Consider the following 21,099-nt stretch of genomic DNA (forward strand, 5'->3'; position numbering starts at 1 on the left):
CAATTTGAACTACCATATGATCCATACATCTGAAGAAAATGAAAACTCCAAAGAAAAGATGTGCATTTCAATGTTCAGTTCAGTTTAGTTCAATTGCTCAGTCATGTCCGACTCTTTGCGACCCCATGAATCACAGCACTCCAGGCCTCCCTGTCCATCACCAACTCCCGGAGCTCACTCAGACTCACGTCCATTGAGTCAGTGATGCCATTCAGCCATCTCATCCTCTGTCGTCCCCTTATCCTCCTGCCCTCAATCCGTCCAAGCCTCAGAGTCTTTTCCAATGAGTCAATTCTTCGCATGAGGTGGCCAAAGTACTGGAGTTTCAGCTTTAGCATCATTCCTTGCAAAGAAATCCCAGGGTTGATCTCCTTCAGATGGACTGGTTGGATCTCCCTGCAGTCCAAGGGACTCTCAAGAGTCTTCTCCAACACCACAGTTCAAAAGCATCATGTTCACAGAGGCATTATTTACAATAACCAAGATAAAGAAGCAATCGAAGCAACCAACAGATGAATGAATCCAGAAGAAGTGATACACAAACAAAAATTGCATGCTGGAATATTACTCAGCCATGAAAAGAATAAAATTTTGCCATTTGCAACAACAAGGATGGACCTGGAGTATATTATATTAAGTAAAATAAATCTGACAGAGAAAGACAAATACTGTATATTACCACTTACATGTGAAATCTAAAAAATATAATAGACAAATTAATATAATAAAACAGAAATAGACTTATAAATGTAGAGAATAAACCAGTATTTGCCAGAGGAGAAAGAGATGGGGAGTGGCCAGCTAGGTGTAGGGGACTTAGAGATACAAATTGCTATGTATATAATAACCCATAAGAGGCAAAAAGCATCTGAAGGCAGAGTTCTAAAGGATAGCAAAAATAGATAAGAAAGTCTTCTTCAGCGATCAATGCAAAGAAATAGAGGAAAAGAACAGAATGGGAAAGACTAGAGATCTCTTCAAGAAAATTAGAGATACCAAGGGAACATTTCATGCAAAGATGGGCTCGATAAAGGACAAAAATGGTATGGACCTAACAGAAGCAGTAGATATTAAGAAGAGGTGGCAAGAATACACAGAAGAACTGTACAAAAAAGATCTTCAAGAACCGGATAATCATGATGGTGTGATCACTCATCTAGAGCCAGACATCCTGGAATGTGAAGTCAAGTGGGCCTTAGAAAGCATCACTACGAACAAAGCTAGTGGAGGTGATGGAATTCCAGTTGAGCTATTTCAAATCCTGAAAGATGATGCTGTGCAAGTGCTGCACTCAATATGTCAGCAAATTTGGAAAACTCAGCAGTGGCCACAGGACTGGAAAGGTCAGTTTTCATTCCAATCCCAAAGAAAGGCAATGCCAAAGAATGCTCAAAATACTGCACAGTTTCACTCATCTCACACGCTAGTAAAGTAATGCTCAAAATTCTCCAAGCCAGGCTTCAGCAATACGTGAACCATGAACTCCCTGACATTTAAGCTGGTTTTAGAAAAGGCAGAGGAACCAGAGATCAAATTGCCAACATCTGCTGGATCATGGAAAAAGCAAGAGAGTTCCAGAAAAACATCTATTTCTGCTTTATTGACTATGCCAAAGCCTTTGACTGTGTGGATCACAAGAAACTGTGGAAAATTCTGGAAGAGATGGGAATACCAGACCACCTGACCTGCCTCTTAAGAAATCTGTATGCAGGTCAGGAAGCAACAGTTAGAACTGGACATGGAACAACAGACTGGTTCCAAATAGGAAAAGGAGTACGTCAAGGGTGTATATTGTCACGCTGCTTATTTAACTTCTATGCAGAGTACATCATGAGAAATGCTGGGCTGGAAGAAACGCAAGCTAGAATCAAGATTGCTGGGAGAAATATCAATAACCTCAGATATGCAGATGACACCACCGCTATGGCAGAAAGTGAAGAGGAACTAAAAAGTCTCTTGATGAAAGTGAAAGAGGAGAGTGAAAAAGTTGGCTTAAAGCTCAACATTCAGAAAACTAAGATCATGGCATCCGGTCCTATCACTTCATGGGAAATAGATGGGGAAACAGTGTCAGACTTTATTTTTGGGGGCTCCAAAATCACTGCAGATGGTGACTGCAGCCATGAAATTAAAAGACACTTACTCCTTGGAAGAAAAGTTATGAGCCACCTAGATAGTATATTCAAAAGCAGAGACATTGCTTTGCTGACTAAGGTCCGTCTAGTCAAGGCTATGGTTTCTCCTGTGGTCATGTATGGATGTGAGAGTTGGACTGTGAAGAAGGCTGAGCGCCGAAGAATTGATACTTTTGAACTGTGGTGTTGGAGAAGTCTTTCCCTTGGACTGCAAGGAGATCCAACCAGTCCATTCTAAAGGAGATCAGCCCTGGGATTTCTTTGGAAGGAATGATGCTAAAGCTGAAACTCCAGTACTTTGGCCACCTCATGTGAAGGGTTGACTCATTGGAAAAGACTCTGATGCTGGGAGGGATTGGGGGCAGGAGAAGAAAGGGACGGCAGAGGATGAGATGGCTGGATGGCATCACTGACTCAATGGACGTGAGTCTGAGTGAACTCTGGGAGATGGTGATGGACAGGGAGGCCTGGTGTGCTGTGATTCATGGGGTGGCAAAGAGTCGGACATGACTGAGCGACTAAACTGAACTGAACTGATAGCAGAGGAATAAAGCCAATATTTTATAATAACTATAAATGGAATATAATTTATAAAAATATTGAATTACTATGTTATACATCTGCAGCTGATATAATATTGTAAATAAACTATACTTCAGTTTGAAAAAATGAGGGAAGTCTGAAAATTTCACAACAAATTGAAACTTAATGAGACATGACTATTACGTGTAATTTGGTATCTGGATGAGGTGTGGAACAGAGAAAGGACAAAAATAAAAATGAAGAAAATTTGAATATTGTCTTTAGCTAATACAAATACATCATTATTGGATCATTAATGTTAAAAAATGTAACACTAATGTGAGATATTAATAGTCAGAGAAGTGTTATATAACATACATGTGAACTTTGTACAGCTTTTGCCATCTTAAGTATACCTAAATAATTCTACAACAATGTTAAAAAAATCATTGCTGTCTGAAAGAAACCAAATGCAAAATGCTATGTATAATCTTCCGTTTATATGACAGTCCAGAACACTCAATACTATAATGGCTGAAAATAGATCAGTAGTTGTTATAAGCCATATATGAAGGAAGGGTATTGACTGAAAAAGACAAGGAAATTTTTGTGGTGATTGATTTGATAATTTTGGTGGTATTTATATGACTGTGAATATTTATCAACATTTATTGTAAGTAAACTGTATCCCAATAAACTTTTTAAAATTATAAAAGTCAATTTCAGGAAAACTAGAAATCTGTGAATCTGCTTTAGATTTTTTTCAGAAAGTAAGAATTATTTAAATAAATATGCAAGATCATCTTCTCTTTCGATAAGTCTAGAGTTCTAAGAACTGAAAATATATTCATCATGTTTACTTTTTAATGAGTTGCCATTGGTAGACAGCTGCTTCTAGGGCAAAGGGATGTGTGACTTGCTTAATTTGCTCCAAGAGTCACCACTGGCAAGGCTGTATCCTAGAGAATGTAGGTGAAGATGCTTTTTGAAGGTGCCTTTTTAATTTATTTTCATGATCTAATTGTGCTACTCAATTTTCCTAAATTAACTGAATTTTCCTAGAAGCATGTATAATATTTCCTTATACATAATACATTGTATTTTGTATTGGACATACAGGATTTATTTACACTAAAATAAAATTTGAATATAAAGATACACAGTCAAAATTACTTATTAACACTTAGTTACATTTCTTTATTTAAATATTATAATTGTATCACATAAGTCTTAAATATAAAAAAGAAACATAAGGAGGAATTATACAGCTTGGAAAAACTGGAAAAGTCTTCCTGGAAGAAATGGCAGTGTTCCAGTCTGAAAAGACTACAGTCTTTGAAATTGGACTGTGTGATCTCAGGAGAGCTGATTTCAAATCTCAGCTCCATTCTTTTACCACCCAATAATACTGAATATCAATGAATATTGATGAGCATCAGTTCTATCCATTTCACAGGTTATTGTGAAGATCCAACAAAATAATATCTGTGAAAATACCTGTATACTATAAATTAATATGCTGAACCTTAATAAATTGCCAGCATTTGAATTTTTATTTCTGATGTGGTGATTTCACACAGTTCAACTTGATACTTGGGTAATACTTTTTTTTTTTTTTTTTAAATTATAAGCTGCTCCACCCTGCATGTGAAAAGCTAGACAGCAGATAGCAACAAGTACATTTCAGGTAAGAGAAATGGTGTAAATAAAGTCCTGAGAGTGTTGAAGAAAAATGTGGAAGTGTGACCAAAGAAAATGAAATAAAACCTGACTGGAATGTACAGAACTGAGAGGGAAGATGGAGGAAACACTGCTGGGAAAGAGGGACTGGTCTTACAGAGAAAATCCTTTAATACCAGGCTGAATCGTTTTGGCTTAATTCAAAGGCAATGAGATTTTTGAGAAGGGGTGTAATATGCTCAGGATTTGCATGAAAAAGTTTACTCTGGCATCATGGAAAGGAAGGTGGAGAGACAGGAGGATGGAAAATCACTTGGAAGGATTCTGCTTTCATCCAGTGCTATGTACTGGGGATTATCTCAGGATGTTTTCCTAAGATACTTGTAGATGTGCGTGGAGTTAGGGAAGGTTTAACACTTGGAGAGTCAGGAGAGAAGAAAAAAAATCACACAGCAAAACCCTGTCTTTATTTACGTAAAGATCTAACATCCATAGAAAAGATTTTCAGGCCCCACCTTCCTGCCTGTTTTCCTAAGATACTTGTAGATGTTCATGGACTTAGGGAAGGTTTAACACTTGGAGAGTCAGGAGAGAAGAAAAAAAATCACACAATGAAACCCTGTCTTTATTTACATAAAGATCTAAAATCCACAGAAAAGATTTTCAGCCCTCCTCATTCCTGCCTCAACTACCCCTCTGTGTTCCAGCCGTCAGTTCAGTTCAGTCACTCAGTCATGTCTGACCCTTTGGGACCCTATGGACTGCAGCATGCCAGGTTTCCCTCTCCATCACAGACTCCCGGAGCTTGCTCAAACTCATGTCCAAAAGACATTTAATGGTATACTATTTTCATTGTGTGGTTTTGAAACCATCTGTCAATCAACTGCAGTTCTCTTTATTGTCTCTTCTTAATGAGTTTGTGAAGGACTTTGTAACCTTTGAAAATCAATTTTTGGTCTTCTCAGGAAATTATCCCTTAAAAAAATGCAGTTGTCTAATTGGACACACTGCAAGCAGGAGAGAAAACTATGTGAAGAAATCACAAATTTAGAATAATCAAGTCAGCTTAACTGTGTCTCCCAAATCTGAATATATCTGAATTTAGAAGCTTTTCTTTTGAAGACAGAATTTTTTCTCAGCTATTTTCATGTTCCTGCCCAGGAAACATTCACAAATCCCTCCATTAATATTCAGTGTGAATTTGTGGTGGCATGCTGAATATTTGACTGACATGGTCAAAAAGTACTTCTCTAGTGTAGGAGGTACATTTGAGATTACATTGTGGGAAACACAGCGAAGAAAATAAAAAATTTAATCTTTTGTTTCAGATATTCGCATTTAAGTGCCGTAATAATTGTATTTGTGAAAACTGTCACTGTGGCAAAATTTTATAATAATTTCAAGCAATTTCATGAGGATCCCACCCCCCAAATAAGGAAAAGAAAGAGGGAAATATATCCCCAAAGTCACATAACTAGCAAATTATAGAGGCAGAATTATAGACCAGGTAGGTCATCTTATTTTGGAGCCCACGTGTTCAACTGCCTCGCTATCCTGCTTTCATCAACCACAGCTCGAACTACTGTCGTAAGCCTTACTTTCTGCTCTGTACATTGAATTATAGTTATATGTGGCTATGTTTGGGCTTCCCAGGTGGCACTAATGGCAAAGAACTCACCTGCCAATGCAGGAGACGTAAGAGACACAGGTTCGATCCTTGGGTCTGGAAGATCCCCTGGAGGAGGGCATGACAACCCACTCCAATATTCTTGCCTGGAGAGTCTCATGGACAGAGAAAACTGATGATGGAAGTGACTTAGCACACATGCACACACATGTCTATGTCTCTTTTCCCAACATGCAGAAAGACAATGTTATTTGAAGAGCTTATTTAGAATAGTGCCTGATAATGTGAATTTAATAAGTAATAGCTCATATTATACATTAAAATAGAGAGGGAAAACAAATTTTGGTTTTATGTTATCCAGAAGAACTTGAACTAAGACTTAAAATGTGAGAAGGATTTTGATAGGTAAAGTTTAGTAGGAACAATATCCAAGGTAGGACACTAAAGCATGCAGGTAGAAGAGTGGGGTGGGGCTTGGAAGAACTGTAACTAAATGGAAGGTGATTCTTGGAAGGACTGATACTATTGCTGTTATCGCCGAGTCATGTCTGACTCTTTGAGACCCTATGGACTGCAGCATTCCAGGCTTCCTTGGCCTTTACATCTGCTGGAGCCTGCTCACACTCAAGGAAGGATTGATGGGGAGGAACAATTTGAAATCTAGCCAGAATCCTAAATAAAGGGAATTTGTGTGTTCTGTGTGCCATGGAAAACCCATTTACAGATTTGTCAGTAGGAAAAGGAACAGAATTTTGTACTTTACAAAAATACTTTTGGAAGCAGAGTGGGAAGTGAGCTGAAGAGAGGAAAACCAGTAGAGAGATACAGCTAGTTGCCCATGATTACTGTTTAAGGACTAAGATTTATAGGCTGCTTTCCATGTGTCAACCATTATTCTGATCTCATTTAGTACATTAAATCATTTTTATAATAAACTTATGAGTTGAATATTTATTGATGCAGCTTTCCCCCATTTCACTGTTAAAGTATCCTGGTTTGGACAATACTTTATCTGGTCACCTCACTCCTGCTATCCCTGAGCGAGGGAAGTTGCAATAACATGAGACAGTGCTATAGTAAAGCAGCTATAACAATCAGTGTATGTATTGTGAGGGATTGGAAGTCAGGAGCCTTGAATATAATTTGTAGGTTTACTGTGGAATTAGCTCTTTCATCAAGTATTTCTGATCCTAAGAACCAAATATTGTTATAGCTAGAAGGGACACTAGAAATCACTAAAATCAACAGATCTTAACTTTATGTGTGGTGGTGGTAGTGGTGGTTTAGTTGCTAAGTTGTGTCCGACTCTTGCGACCCCATGGACTGTAGCTTGCCAGGCTCCTCTGTCCATGGGATTCTCTAGGCAAGAATACTGGAGTGGGTTGCCATTTCTTTCTCCAGGGGATCTTCCTGACCCAGGAATTGAACCAGGGTCTCATGCATTGCAGGCAGATGATTTACACAGACCTAAAGACACCATAGATAAAATTCAAGGAGATTATAGATCCCCAGCCTTGTAGGCAAACTTTGGAGTATGTTAGTATATGGGTTTTTTTTTTTTTTCCCTTAGAAAAACATCTTCATTGTTTTATTACATTTTCAGTTAGGAGCCATTTATCTGAGACAAGCCATAAAAAGCTGAGTAGCATAGAGGGAAAAGTAAGTATTTTATACAGTTCCAGAATGAACACTTCTTTTGTTCTCTCTTTTTTATATACCAATATAAACCACTGAAAGGATGCACTTTTGCATTTTAATGTTTGATATAGTTTATTTAACCAAAGAAAAGTGAACAGTGAATATGAGATTTAAGGAGTCAGAGATTGTATTTGTTTTATTCACAGTGTTCCTAGTACAATAATTTAGCCTGACACAAGGTAGGCTCTCAGAGACTATCTGTTGAATGAATTAATGAATAATAGTAAACTGTCTGATTCATTGTTTCTACGTTGGATTTCTGAGAACGATGTACATTTCAACCACACGGTGGTGCCATTTTACAGTTTATTTGAAAAGTAGCGCTAAATAAGAAAGCAAATAACCCAGCATAGTACTTTTCTTTTGATAAAGCAATTTAAATCCAGAGTCTGAAATAAATTATTTAGATAATTTATCCAGAAAATCTAGTCACTTAGAGACACTTGAAGGGTAAAATAACCACAAGACTTGAATTGCTGATGGAAGATGTTAGTATAGCGCATGAATAGTTTTTGCTGATGCTGTTTTAGCGCAGGGAATGTCTAAATCCAAATGACATCTACCTGCTAACTTGTATGCACTACATTACAGCACTCTTTTGGTCATTAAGCACCCTTGAAACTGAGAAACACCCACAAGAAAATGGGATTAAGATAAAGATTTCACCTGATGACTAAAGGGGATGACTTATGGGGCCATAAAAAATCTCAGGAAGAGAAACAATAAGAACTGGAGCTTCTTCAGATGTTTCTATGTTATCTCAGTTCAAGATAAATCAAGGAACTGGGATGAAAGGAGAAAGAAAATGGAACTTTCTAAGTGGGGTAAAGCCATAGGGAAAGGCAGTTGTGAAGTCTACTTGTAATGTTCTAAGAAGTGGGTGATTCTCATTTAGTTTAGTTTTTACATTCAGTAATGGGGGAGGGAGGAGACAGGAAACAGGTGAGAGTTTCAGTAACCCTACCCAACACCATTTCAGAATTGACTTTATGGTTTTCTGTCTAAAGTTTTCAGGCTGCCTCTGCAAATTCATTCTGTCTCCAATACACACACACACACACACACATCAGATGTTGCCTTCTGCAATTGTAGCCACCAGCCTCATCCTCTGCATACTGCCCTAGGTTTCCAGTTGATATGAAGTCAGCTATTTAAATACTGCTTCCTACTTACTATTAATGTACTCTTTTTTTCCTCTCTCTCTCTCATTTAAGTGTCCTGATGGAGATCTCATCATTCTAAACCTCCCAAAGACAGACATACTTTGAATTAATACTGGGGTTATGTTCCTTTTGTAAATGATCCATGACAAACTAGTAAAAAGAAACATAAAAACAGTCCTAGGACAAGGAATAGAGAATAGCTGATACAGACTGCATTTTGTAGATTTTCTTTGACTCACTGCAACAGCCTTCTCTAAACCCTATGACATACTTCCTTACATTCTCTTTTTATAGCTTTACTTCCCAAATGCTAAAGGTTTTAATACCGCTTCATTTTTATTAAAAACTGCCAAAATCTCACTGCATCAATCTAATAAATAATGCCTCAAAATTTTGAATTTTTCTTTCATCCAACCATATGAAAATAATGTTTTCTCAATGACTAACAGTATTTCATTACAACATCCATCCCATCAGTGAAATCCTCTTAAATATAGGGCCCACATGGGGTCTCATTGATAAGATGGCTCATTTAGATTAACCACACAAACAAAGAATAAAATCACAGTGAGTCATTTCTTAGTATCAGTTGACCGAAGTATTGGAGTTTCAGTTTTAGCATCAGTCCTTCCAATGGATATTCAGGACTGATTTCCTTTAGAATTGACTGGTTGGATCTCCTTGCAGTCCAAGGGACTCTCAAGAGTCTTCTCCAACACCACAGTTCAAAAGCATCAATTCTTTGGCACTCAGCTTTCTTTATACTCTTACTCTCACATCCATACATGACTACTGGAAAAACTATAGCTTTGGCTAGACTGATGTTTGTTGGCGAAGTGTTGTCTCTGCTTTTTAATATGCTGTCTAGTTTGGTCATAGCTTTTCTTCCAAGGAGCAAACATCTTTTAATTTCATGGCAGCAATCACCATCTACAATGATTTTGGAGCCCCAAAATATAAAATCTGTCATGGTTTCCAGTGCGTCACAATTTATTTGCCATGAGTGATGGGGCCAGACGCCATAATCTTAGTTTTCTGAATGTTGAGCTTTAAGCCAAGTTTTCCTCTCCTCTTTCACGTTCATCAAGAGGCTCTTTAGTTCTTCTTCACTTTCTGACATAAGGGTGGTGTCATCTGCATATTTGAGGTTATTGATATTTCTCCTGGCAATCTTGATTCCAGCTTGTGCTTCATCCAGCCCAGCATTTTGACGATGTACTCTTCATATAAGTAAAATAAGCAGGGTCACAATATGCAGCTTTGACATACTCCTTTCCTTATTTGGGACCAGTCCATGTTGTTCCATGTACAGTTCTAACTGTTGCTTCTTGACCTGCATACAGATTTCTCAGGAGGCAGGTCAGGTGGTTTGGTATTCCAATCTCCTTAAGAATTTTTCAGGTTTGTTTTGATCCACACAGTTGAAGTCTTTGGTGTAGTCAATAAAACAGAAGTTGATGATTTTCTGGAACTCTCTTGTCTTTCCAATGATCCAGTGGATGCTGGCAATTTGATCTCTGGTTCCCCTGCCATTTCTAAATCCAGCTTGAACATCTGGAAGTTAATAGTTCACTTACTGTTGAAGCCTGGCTTGGAGAATTTTGAGCATTACTTTGCTAGCATGTGAGATGAGTGCAATTGTGTGGTAGGTTGAGCATTCTTTGGCATTGCCTTTCTTTTGGATTGGATGAAAATTAACCTTTTTGAGTCCTATGGCCACTGCTGAGTTTTCCAAATTTGCTGGCATATTGAGTGCAGCTCTTTCAAAAAAATCATCTTTTAGGATTTGAAATAGCTCAGCTGATATTGCCTCACCTTCAGTAGCTTTGCTTGTAGTGATCCTTCCTAAGGTCCACTTGACTTTGTACTCCAGGATGTCTGGCTCCAGTTGAGTGATTATACCATCATGGTTATCTGGGTCATGAAGATCTTTTTTGTACAGTTCTTCTGTGTATTTTTGTCACCTCTTCTTAGTATCTTCTGCTTTTGTTAGGTCCATACAATTTCCGTCCTTTATTGTGCCCATCTTTGCATGAAAATTTCCTTGGTTTCTCTAATTTTCTTGAAGAGATATCTAGTCTTTCCCATTCTATTATTTTCCTCTATTTATTTGCATTGACCACTAAAGAAGCCTTTGTTATCTCCCCTTGCTATTCTTTGGAACTTTCCATTCAAATGAGTGTATCTTTCCCTTTCTCCTTTGCCTTTCACTTCCCTTCCTTTCTCAACTATTTGTAAGGCCTCCTCAGACAAATATTTTGCTTTTTTGCACTTCTTTTTCCTTGGGGGTGGTCTTGATCACTGCCTCTTCTACAATGTCGCATACCTCCGTCCATAGTTTTTAGACACTCTGCCTATCAGATCTAATCCCTTGGATCTATTTGTCACTTCCACTGTATAATCATAAGGGATTTGATTTAGGTCATACTTGAATTGTCTAGTGATTTCCCGTACTTTCTTCAGTTTAAGTCTGAATTTGGCAATAAGAAATTCATGATCTGAGACACAATCACCTCCTGGTCTTCTTGTTGCTGATTGTATAGAGCTTCTCCATCTTTGTCTGCAAAGAATGTAATCAATCTGATTTCAGTATTGACCATCTGGTGATGTCCATGTGTAGAGTCTTCTCTTGTGTTGTTGGAAGAGGGTGCGTGCTATGACCAGTGCATTCTCTTGGTAAAACTCTAACCTTTGCCCTGTTTCATTTTGTACTCCAAGGCCAAATTTGCGTGTTACTCCAGGTATCTCTTGACTTCCTGCTTTTGCAGTCCAGTCCTCTACAATGAAAAAGACATCTTTCTTTGGGTGTTAGCTGTAAAAGGTCTTGTAGATCTTCACAGAACTGTTCAACTTCAGCTTCTTCAGCATTACTGGATGGGGCAGAGACTTGAATTACTGTGATATTGAATGGTTTACCTTGGAAACAAACAGAGAAAATTTTGTCACTTTAGAGATTGCATCCAAGTACTGCATTTCAGATTCTTTTGTTGACTATGATGATTACTCCATATCTTCTAAGGGATTCTTGCCCACAGTAGTAGATATAATGGTCATCTGAGTTAAATTCACACATTCCAGTCCACTTTAGTTCACTGGTTCCCAAAATTAATTCACTGATTCTTGGGGTCAGAACAAACTTCAAAGGCTAGTCTCAAAAACTACTGCTTGGATTTATTTGTATTTGACTGTAATCCCATTTATGCCCCAGGACATTATTGAAAACAATAGAGCAGTCAACCAGCAATAAGAAGAGCCTAAACACTGGGTGGGACATCAAAGTAAACAGAAAATTTAACAGAAAGATCAGAGAAAGTGACAGTCAAAGAAAACCCTGCTAAAATCACTGTCCTCATAAGATGATTGTGTGCTTCCCCGAAGTTGCACCCTTTGATGAGCAACATCAGATGGTTCAAGCTGTTAGAGAAATAGACTTCACTAAAATAATCTAGCCAATTTACTAAGCAAAGTAACAGAAAACACAACAAAACAAGCCCCAGAACAGGGTAAGGAGAATCAGCATCCAGAATCACTACAATATATCACCTAAATTATCAAACTTAAAAAAAAATTATAGACAGGCAACAAAACAAGAAAGTGTGACCTGTATACACACACACACACACACACACACACACACACACCACACAAAGCAGGCAGCCTGTGAAAGGACCCAGAGGTAGAATTTGATGGACAAAGACTTCAAAGCAGGCAAGTACTTAGTTGCTCAGTTATGTCTGACTCTTTGCAACTACATGGACTGTAGCCCACCTGACTCCTCTGTCCATGGGATTTTCCATGCAGGAATACTGGAGTGGGTAGCCATACCCTTCTCCAGGGTATTTTCTCAACCCGGGAATAAAACCTGAGTCTCCTGCATTGCAGGCAAATTTTTCTGTTGTTGTTTTTTAGCATCTAAACCACCAGAGAAGCCCTGAAAGCAGGCACAACTATATCCAAATAACTAAAAGAAGCTATGTTTAACAGAGTAAAGAAAGCTAAGATGGCAATATCTCATCTAATGGTAAATACCAATAAAGAGATAGAAATCGTAAAAAAGAATCAAATGAAAACTATTGAAATTGCCAAAGTATTTTCAAATATGTTTCAATAACCAAAATAAAATATTAACTAAAGTAGGGGTGAGTAGAGTAGGTTTGAACTGGGAAAAGAATCAATGAACTATAATGTAGAATGAGAAGCAGTCAGTGGCTCAGTTGTGTCCAACTCTTTGCAATCTCATAGACTGCAGCATACCAGGCTTCCCTGTCCATCACCAACTCCCAGAGCTTGTTCAAACTCATATCTATCAACTTGGTGATGCCATCCAACCATCCCATCCTATGTCATCCCCTTCTCCTGCCTTCAAATTTTCCCAGCATCAGGGTCTTTTCCAGTGAGTCAGTTCTTCACATCAGGTGGCCAAAATATTGGAGCTTCAGCTTCAGCATCAGTCCTTCCAATGAATATTCAGGACTGATTTCCTTTAGGATAGGATGGACTGGTTGGATCTCCTTGCAGTCCAAGGGACTCTCAAGAGTCTTCTCCAATACCACAGTTCAAAACCATCAATTCTTTGGCACTCAGCTTTCTTGATAGTCCAGCTCTCACATCCAAACATGACCACTGGAAAAACCATAGTTGTCACTGGATGGACCTTTGATGATAAAGAAATATCTCTGCCTTTTAATATTAATATTAATGTTCATATTAATGCTCTCAAAGTTGGTCATGGCTTTTCTTCCAAGGAGAAATTAATTAATTCTTTTAATTTCATGACTGCAGTCACCATCTGCAGTGATTTTGGACTCCCCCCAAATAAAGTCTCTCTCACTGTTTCCCCATACATTTGCCATGAAGTGATGGGACTGAGTACTATGATCTTCATTTTTTGAATGTTGAGTTTTAAGCCAAGTTTTCCCCTCTCCTCTTTCACTTTCATCGAGAGGCTCTTTAGTTCTTCTTTGCTTTCTGCCATAAGGGTGGTGTCATCTGCATATCTGAGGTTATTGATATTTCTCCTGGCAATCTTGATTCCAGCTAGTGCTTCATCCAGTCTGGCATTTCACATGCTGTACCATTCATATAAGTTAAATAAGCAGGGTGACAATATACAGGCTTAAGGTACTTGTTTCCTTATTTGGAACTAGTCTGTTGTTCCATGTCCAATTCTAACTGTTGCTTCTTAACCTGCATACAGATTTCTCAGCAGGCAATTAAGAATGAGAATAGGTGACCTAAAAAACAGTGATATCAAAGAATGAATAAAAATGAACAGAGCTAAAAATATTAGAGAAAATATTGGCTAAAAATTCACAAATTTGATGAGAAACATCAATCTACACATTCATGGGGCCCCATGAATTTGAAATGAGACATACAAAGAAATCATAAACATATTATAGTAAAAATGTCAAACCCATAGACAAAATTTCAAAGCAACAAGAAAAAAAATGGCTTATAGCATATAAGCAACCCTAATAAAAGAATTAGCTGACTTGTGGAGACCAGAGAGCAACAAAATAACAGATTCAAAGTACCAAAAGAAAGGTAGTGTCAACCAAGAATCTTATACCTAGGAAAACTATATATTATAAATAAAGGTGAAAGAAAGACATTTCCAAATAAACATTGAGAGAATTCTTTTCTAAAAGAATCACCTAATGTTAATTCAAATCCACATGCAAAAATATAGTGCTGTTAAATGTTATGTTGTATTGGTTAAAGACTATATTCATTTCTTCTTTCTTTCTGAATTGATTTTAAAAAGTAATCATATAAAATAATATGTATATAACATGATGTTGGACCTACTAAATATAAAAATGGAATATATTTGGCACTAATAGCATAAAAGAAGTATTTGAGAGAAAAGGCAGTTTGGAGAAGGAAATATCAGAAGATGGTAAATTGAACCAAAGTAATAAATGAAAAGTCTATGAATTGAAAATAAGAAGATGAGTATTACAAATTTTATAAATACATACTTAGCTCTTCTTTTGTCAGTTTGTTTAGTAAACATAAAATTATACAAATTAATAATCATAGTAATGTATTTGGTTTGTAATATGTATAGATGTACTACATGTAACAGTAACACAAAAGGGGATACTATGAAAAACTATCTGCCAACAAATTATATAACTTAGATTTTGTGTACAAATTCCTAGAAAGACATAAATTATTGAAACTGACTCAAGAAGAAAGACAAATTCTGAATGATGTATAACAAATATAGATATTGAATTACTAAGAACAAAACTTTCCATAAAAAAATCCCAGACCCAGAAGGCTCTCCCGTTGTATTGTTTTAGCACCCTTGTCAAAAATCAATTGACCATAAACATGGACATTCTTGTATTCTTTTGGCCTACATGTTTGGTTTTGGCTATTTGACATGATAGATCAATGGAACAGACTTGAAAATTCAGAAACAAGCCCTCGCATTCATGGTCCACTGACTTTTGACAAGGATGCTAAGATAATACAGTGGAGAAAGAATAGTATTTTCAACAAATAATGCAGAGATAACTAGATAGCCATATTCAAAACAAATAATTTAGGCTTCTGTTTTATATCACATTAAAAAAAAATTGGTCCAAAGTCTTAAATACGCTATCCTTAGAAGAAAAATAGTCATGTTTTAAGAAGAAATTGTACTTCAAAAGTAACCATCATGAAAGTGAATAGACAACACCCTAAATGGGAGAAAACATTTTTTTCATATATTTATAAAAGACTTTAATCTAGAGTACATAGAAAAATAACCTTTATAATTCAGTATAAAAAGACAACCCAATTAATACCAGATAAAGAATTTGAATAGACATTTCTCCAAACGGCAAAAACAAGTGATGAGTAAACAAATTCATTAGCCACCAGGGAAATGCAAATCAAAAGCACAATGAGAAACTACTGTATACCAATAAAAGTATCAAAAAGACAGGCCACGTGTTGGTGAGAATGTGCAGAAACTGGAACCATCACTGGTAGAAATGAAAAGTGGTGCAACTATTTTAGAAAACAGCCTTCCAGTTCCTCAAATAATTAAACACAAATTTACCATCTGTTGTCATTATTCAGTTGCCAAGTTGTGTTCAACTCTTTGTGACCCCATGGACTGGAGCTCACCAAGCCTCCCTGTCCCTCACCACCTCCTGGAGTTTGCCCAAGTTTGTGTCCACTGAATCAGTGATACCACCCAACTGTCTCATCCTCTGTTGCCCTCTTCTGCCTTCAATCTTTCCCAGCATCAGGGTCTTTTTCAATGAGTCGACTTTACATCAGGTGGCCAAAATATTGAAGCCTCAGCTTCAGCATCAATCCTTCCAATGAATATTCAGGGTTGATTTCCTTTAGGATTTACTGGTTTGATCTCCTTGCAGTCCAAGGGTCTCTCAAGAGTCTTCTCCAGCACCACAGTTCAAAAGCATCAATTTTGCCTTCTTTATGGCCCGACTCTCACATCCATACGTAACTACTAGATTCATCATATGACCCAGTAATTTCACCCTTACTTGTCTATACACCAAAGACAATTAAAAACACATCCACATAAAAACTTATATGCAAATATTCATGGCTGCATTATTAATAATAGTAGAAACAATCTAAAGGTCAAACAGTTGATAAATGGATAAATAACATGTAATATAATCATACAATAGAATATTATTAATCAGTAAAAATAAAGCACTTATACTTGTGTATATAAAGTTTAACATGGATTAACCTTGAAAATATTATACAAAAGGAATCCAATCACAGAACCACATACGGTATGATCCCATTTGTATGAAATATCCAGAGCAGGCATATCTATAGGGCATAAAGTAAAACTCTGGTTGTCTAGGGCTGGAGGGATTGGGGTAACATAAATCAATCTGCTAATAAGATCAATTTTCTTTATAAATGGAGAGATGTTTTAAAATCAACAGAAGTTATGGTTGTGCAATTCTGTGAATACACTAAAAACATTAAATTTTACAACTTAAATATGTGAATTACATGACTTATATCTCAATAAAGCTGTTATTTTTTGAAAATAACATTTTCTGATGAAATTTCAGAAATACAAGTATAACTATGAAACTTTTAAAAGCTTTCAGAAAGGCAAAAGAAGTTACCTGTGAAGGAATAGGTATCAGCATGGCCTTAAAAAAAGCAATAACAGAAGGAGATATGATTTCAAAATCCTGGAGAAAAAGTTAATTTTCAATTTGATTTTTATACTAGAATGTTCTAATTCAACTGTAAATACTGTATTAGTTTCCTAATGTTGCATAACAAATTACTACATACTTAGCATCTTAAAACTATCTATACTGACCAGTTTCCAAGAGCCCAGCCTGACTTAATGGGGTTTTCTGCTCAGGGTCTCACATTGGAATAATTTATATACTTGTTAGGCTATATTACTCTGGAGCTCCAGGTTCTCTCTGAACTCTTCCGGTTGTTGGAAGAATTCAGTTATAGGACTGATATCTCCTCTTCCTTTCCACTCTTGGCTGGGGGCTAATTTCAGCTCTTAGAAGACACTCCAGTTCCTTGCCATGTGGCCGTCCCATAGGTCCCGTTACAACATGGCAGTCTATTTCTTCATAATCAGTAGGACAAACTCTCTAGACAATCTTCTAGGATATTTTAGTCTCTAGCCTGACTATGCCATTAACTTTGCTTAGAAGAAAGTGACAGTTTCCCATCCTCACTCAAGGGAAGGGGACTATATAAAGAGTTGACTAATTTGAGGGTGGTCTTAGAATTCTCCCTGTCATACAGGGTATGCCTTTTCAGAGCAAGTTATCTCAGACTTGATCTTACAAAACATGACAAACAAACAAATGGGGAGTTGTGATAAAGAGTGAGCATACACCAAGAGAATGAAGTTACAATCATAAGGTTACAATCAGTGGACTCTGGTGTCAATTCATACCAGTTCCTAAGAGCTGACTGCCAACTTTTTCAGAATAAAATATAAATTTACAACTAAATAAATTGTATTTAAAACACAGATAATGAATATTCTAAACATCACTTCTTAGTTATTTTATAGCTGTTTATTACTACCTATGCTGTTGAGGTTATTTACATATATCTCTATGGTAGGTAATAGTGAACTCATTTTTCACTCATGAAATAGAGCTCATCTCATTCCAATCATGCATTCAGTGACTTCATGCTAGCAGTCTGATATTAGCCTTGTAGGGAGTATTCGCACCATGGGAATTGGCAAATATTATAAACAGGGGCTCAATCCACCATGACAGTGCTGGTTGTTAAATATTTAGCACATAATTGGTTGCAGGCAGAAAGTTTACATTTCAAGGCACTATGCCCTACAGCAAAGCAGTACGAATTGGATCTTTATAGCTATGAAATTTGAATAATAAGATGATATTAAAAGGTCTTGAGAATTTGGGGATGGGGAAAAATATTCATAGGATAGGACAAGGGATTCAGATATGGATATGGTATAAGACCTGCACATCCATACCCTGACCCAAACTTTCCATTCCAACTTATTTTGGAATGAAAATTTCTTAGTGACTTTGCTAAAGACTACACTTCATTAAGGGTTTCCCTGATGGCTCACTGGTAAAGAATATGCCTGCCAACGCAGGAGATGTAGATTTGATCCCTGGGTCAGGAAGATCCCGTGGAGAAAGGAATGTAAATCTACTCCAGCATTCTTGCCAAGAAAATCTCAAGGACAGAGGAGACTTGCAGGCTACAGTCCATGGGGTAACAAAGAGTCAAACATGATTTAGTAACTAAACAGCAGCAGCAGCATCTCATCGTAATTCCTGGTTCTGAAGGATTAATAATCCCTAGATGAGTAAATTATTTTTCTTGATGATCCTGTGAAGTAACAAGGAAAATAAAGATTAGCTGGCCCAGACGGAGAACAAATTTTTAATATTATCAGTCCATGAGTATCATATTCCTTTAATCTCCACCTTTACTGAAATATATGCATACTGTGGGCAAATGTCAACTCTGTCTGAAAATTCTTTAGGTAAAGCACAAGGCTTTCAAAGAATAGATGCTCAGTAAATATTTTATGTAAGTGTAATATTAAGTTGAATTGAACTGGGCTACATGGAATGGAATTAAAGCTTATGTCTAGTAATTTACAAACAAATGATTTAAGGACCATAAAGATAATGTGCTTAGAATAAGTGCTTATGAACAGATGTAATTTGATGGTCTCTAATGTATTTATGACGATTCTATTTAAAAATGTTATATATAAAGTGAGTCCAGAAGCATATATCCATTTATACTTAAAATACTTTATTAATTTTCTGAAAAACAATTAAATTAGAAAATTCCAACTAAAATTAACAACACAACTCTTCCCCAAAAGTTTCTCTTCTTTATGTGCATTTTGAATATTTTATTTTCCTACCTAAATTGCCAGGGGAGTGTCAAATACTGTCTGACTTCTACTTTAAAGCACACTGAAAAAAAAAAAAAACCACTCCAGGAAACATTAAAATATACAGTAATTTCTTTATGCAGAAAAACTGTGGCAGGAAAAAAAATTGTTAAAGTGTCTTATTCTTCAGTTACATTTTCAATGAGTACCCGCTTGAACCCAGTATGTTATAAGTAGCTATGCTCACAATTCTAATATTTCAGTTTTCATTGTACAGGGTGAAGTTTCTGATATAGTCCTGGGAAATGACATCCTCAGTCAACTCTCTGATTTGCAACACCTCCAATTTTGTAGCCTCTACTGACTACAGTTCAGTGCTAAGTTTTAAACTTGGCTATAAAGAAAAACTCTGACCTTGCTATTTGATTTAATCAAATTCAGCATTAAACTGAATGCTAACAGGTATACCCACAATGTTCTTCAACCAAGTCATAACCTCTAATTTTTCATGCTTTCATATTTTTGTTATTCACCAGCTCCATTTTATCTTCATTTTCCCTCATGAACAACTTATATTCCACGTTTCACTCTTACAATCATTCAGTCATTACTTTGAAAAACCCAGTATTACTTTGAAAAACCCAGTATCCCATTTCTCTCTCTGCCTTCATAATCACTGCAAAAATAACTCAACCAGCCATTATTTCTGTGACAACACCACAGCAGCTGGAAAGAGTCATGCAAATGGGTAGAAAGACTACTGAAACAAATCATCACAAGTTAGTTGGCTTAAAACATAACAGAAAAGCGTGTGTGTGTGTGTGTGTGTGTGTGTGTGTGCGTGCACGCATGCGCTCACTCAGTCATGTCCGATTCTTTGTGACCTCATGGACTGTTACCCTGCCAGGCTCCTCTGTCTATGGAATTTTCCAGGCAAGTATACTGGAGTGGGTTGCCTTTTCCTACTCCAGGGGATCTTCTTGACCCAGGGGTTGAACTGATATCTTCGGTGTCTCCTGCATTGACAGGCAGATTCTTTACCACTGTGCCACCTGGGAAGTCCCCGTAACAGAAAATTACTCTCTCACAAATCTGGAAGACAAAAGTCTGAAATAATTATCATCAACTGAAACAAAGTGTTGTCAGGACCATACTCCCCCAGAGACTGTGGTGGAGAATATGTTCCTTGACTCTACCAGCTTCTGGTGAGTGCTGGCAATATTTGCCATGTGGCTGCATCATTTCAGTTTCTTCTTTATGGTCACATTGCCTCCTTTCCTTTGTAAGAGTTTAATCTTCATCTTCTGTATGTAAAAGATACTTTGTTATGGCATTTAGAATCTACCTGGATAATCCTGGGTAATTTTCTCATTTCAATATCCTAAACTTAATCACATCTTGAAAAAAATATTACAATGTAAGTTAACATTCATAGGTTCTAAGCTATAGCGTTTAATACCTTTGGGAGACTACTTACCAATCCACCACAAATGGTTGCACTTTAAATTCATGATCTAAAATTTTAAGTAGGTTCTCTACATTGCCTAGCAATCTTACTATGTCTACTAACTCTCCAAGATGACTGTACATCTACTATCTGTTGAATATTTCATATTATCTCTTCCAAACTTCTCTTTTAGCTAATGACTATGAATCTTCACATGATGTTTTCATTTCCTATCTCTCCAACTTCCTTCCATGCCACTGTTCAATTGCCCATTATGTGCTAGCCACACATATAAAGTTTATCCAACATAAGAGCTTTTCAAATTCAGAGCATTTTATATATACCATTCTCTCTCTCTGATAGGCTGCATTCCACTACTGTTTCTTCTTTCATCCATCCTGTAAATCAAAACCAAAACTCTTCTTTGCTTAATCTGCTGGTGTCACAAATAT

Source organism: Ovis canadensis, chromosome 1 (assembly GCF_042477335.2).
Source record: "Ovis canadensis isolate MfBH-ARS-UI-01 breed Bighorn chromosome 1, ARS-UI_OviCan_v2, whole genome shotgun sequence".
NCBI lineage: Eukaryota > Metazoa > Chordata > Mammalia > Artiodactyla > Bovidae > Ovis > Ovis canadensis.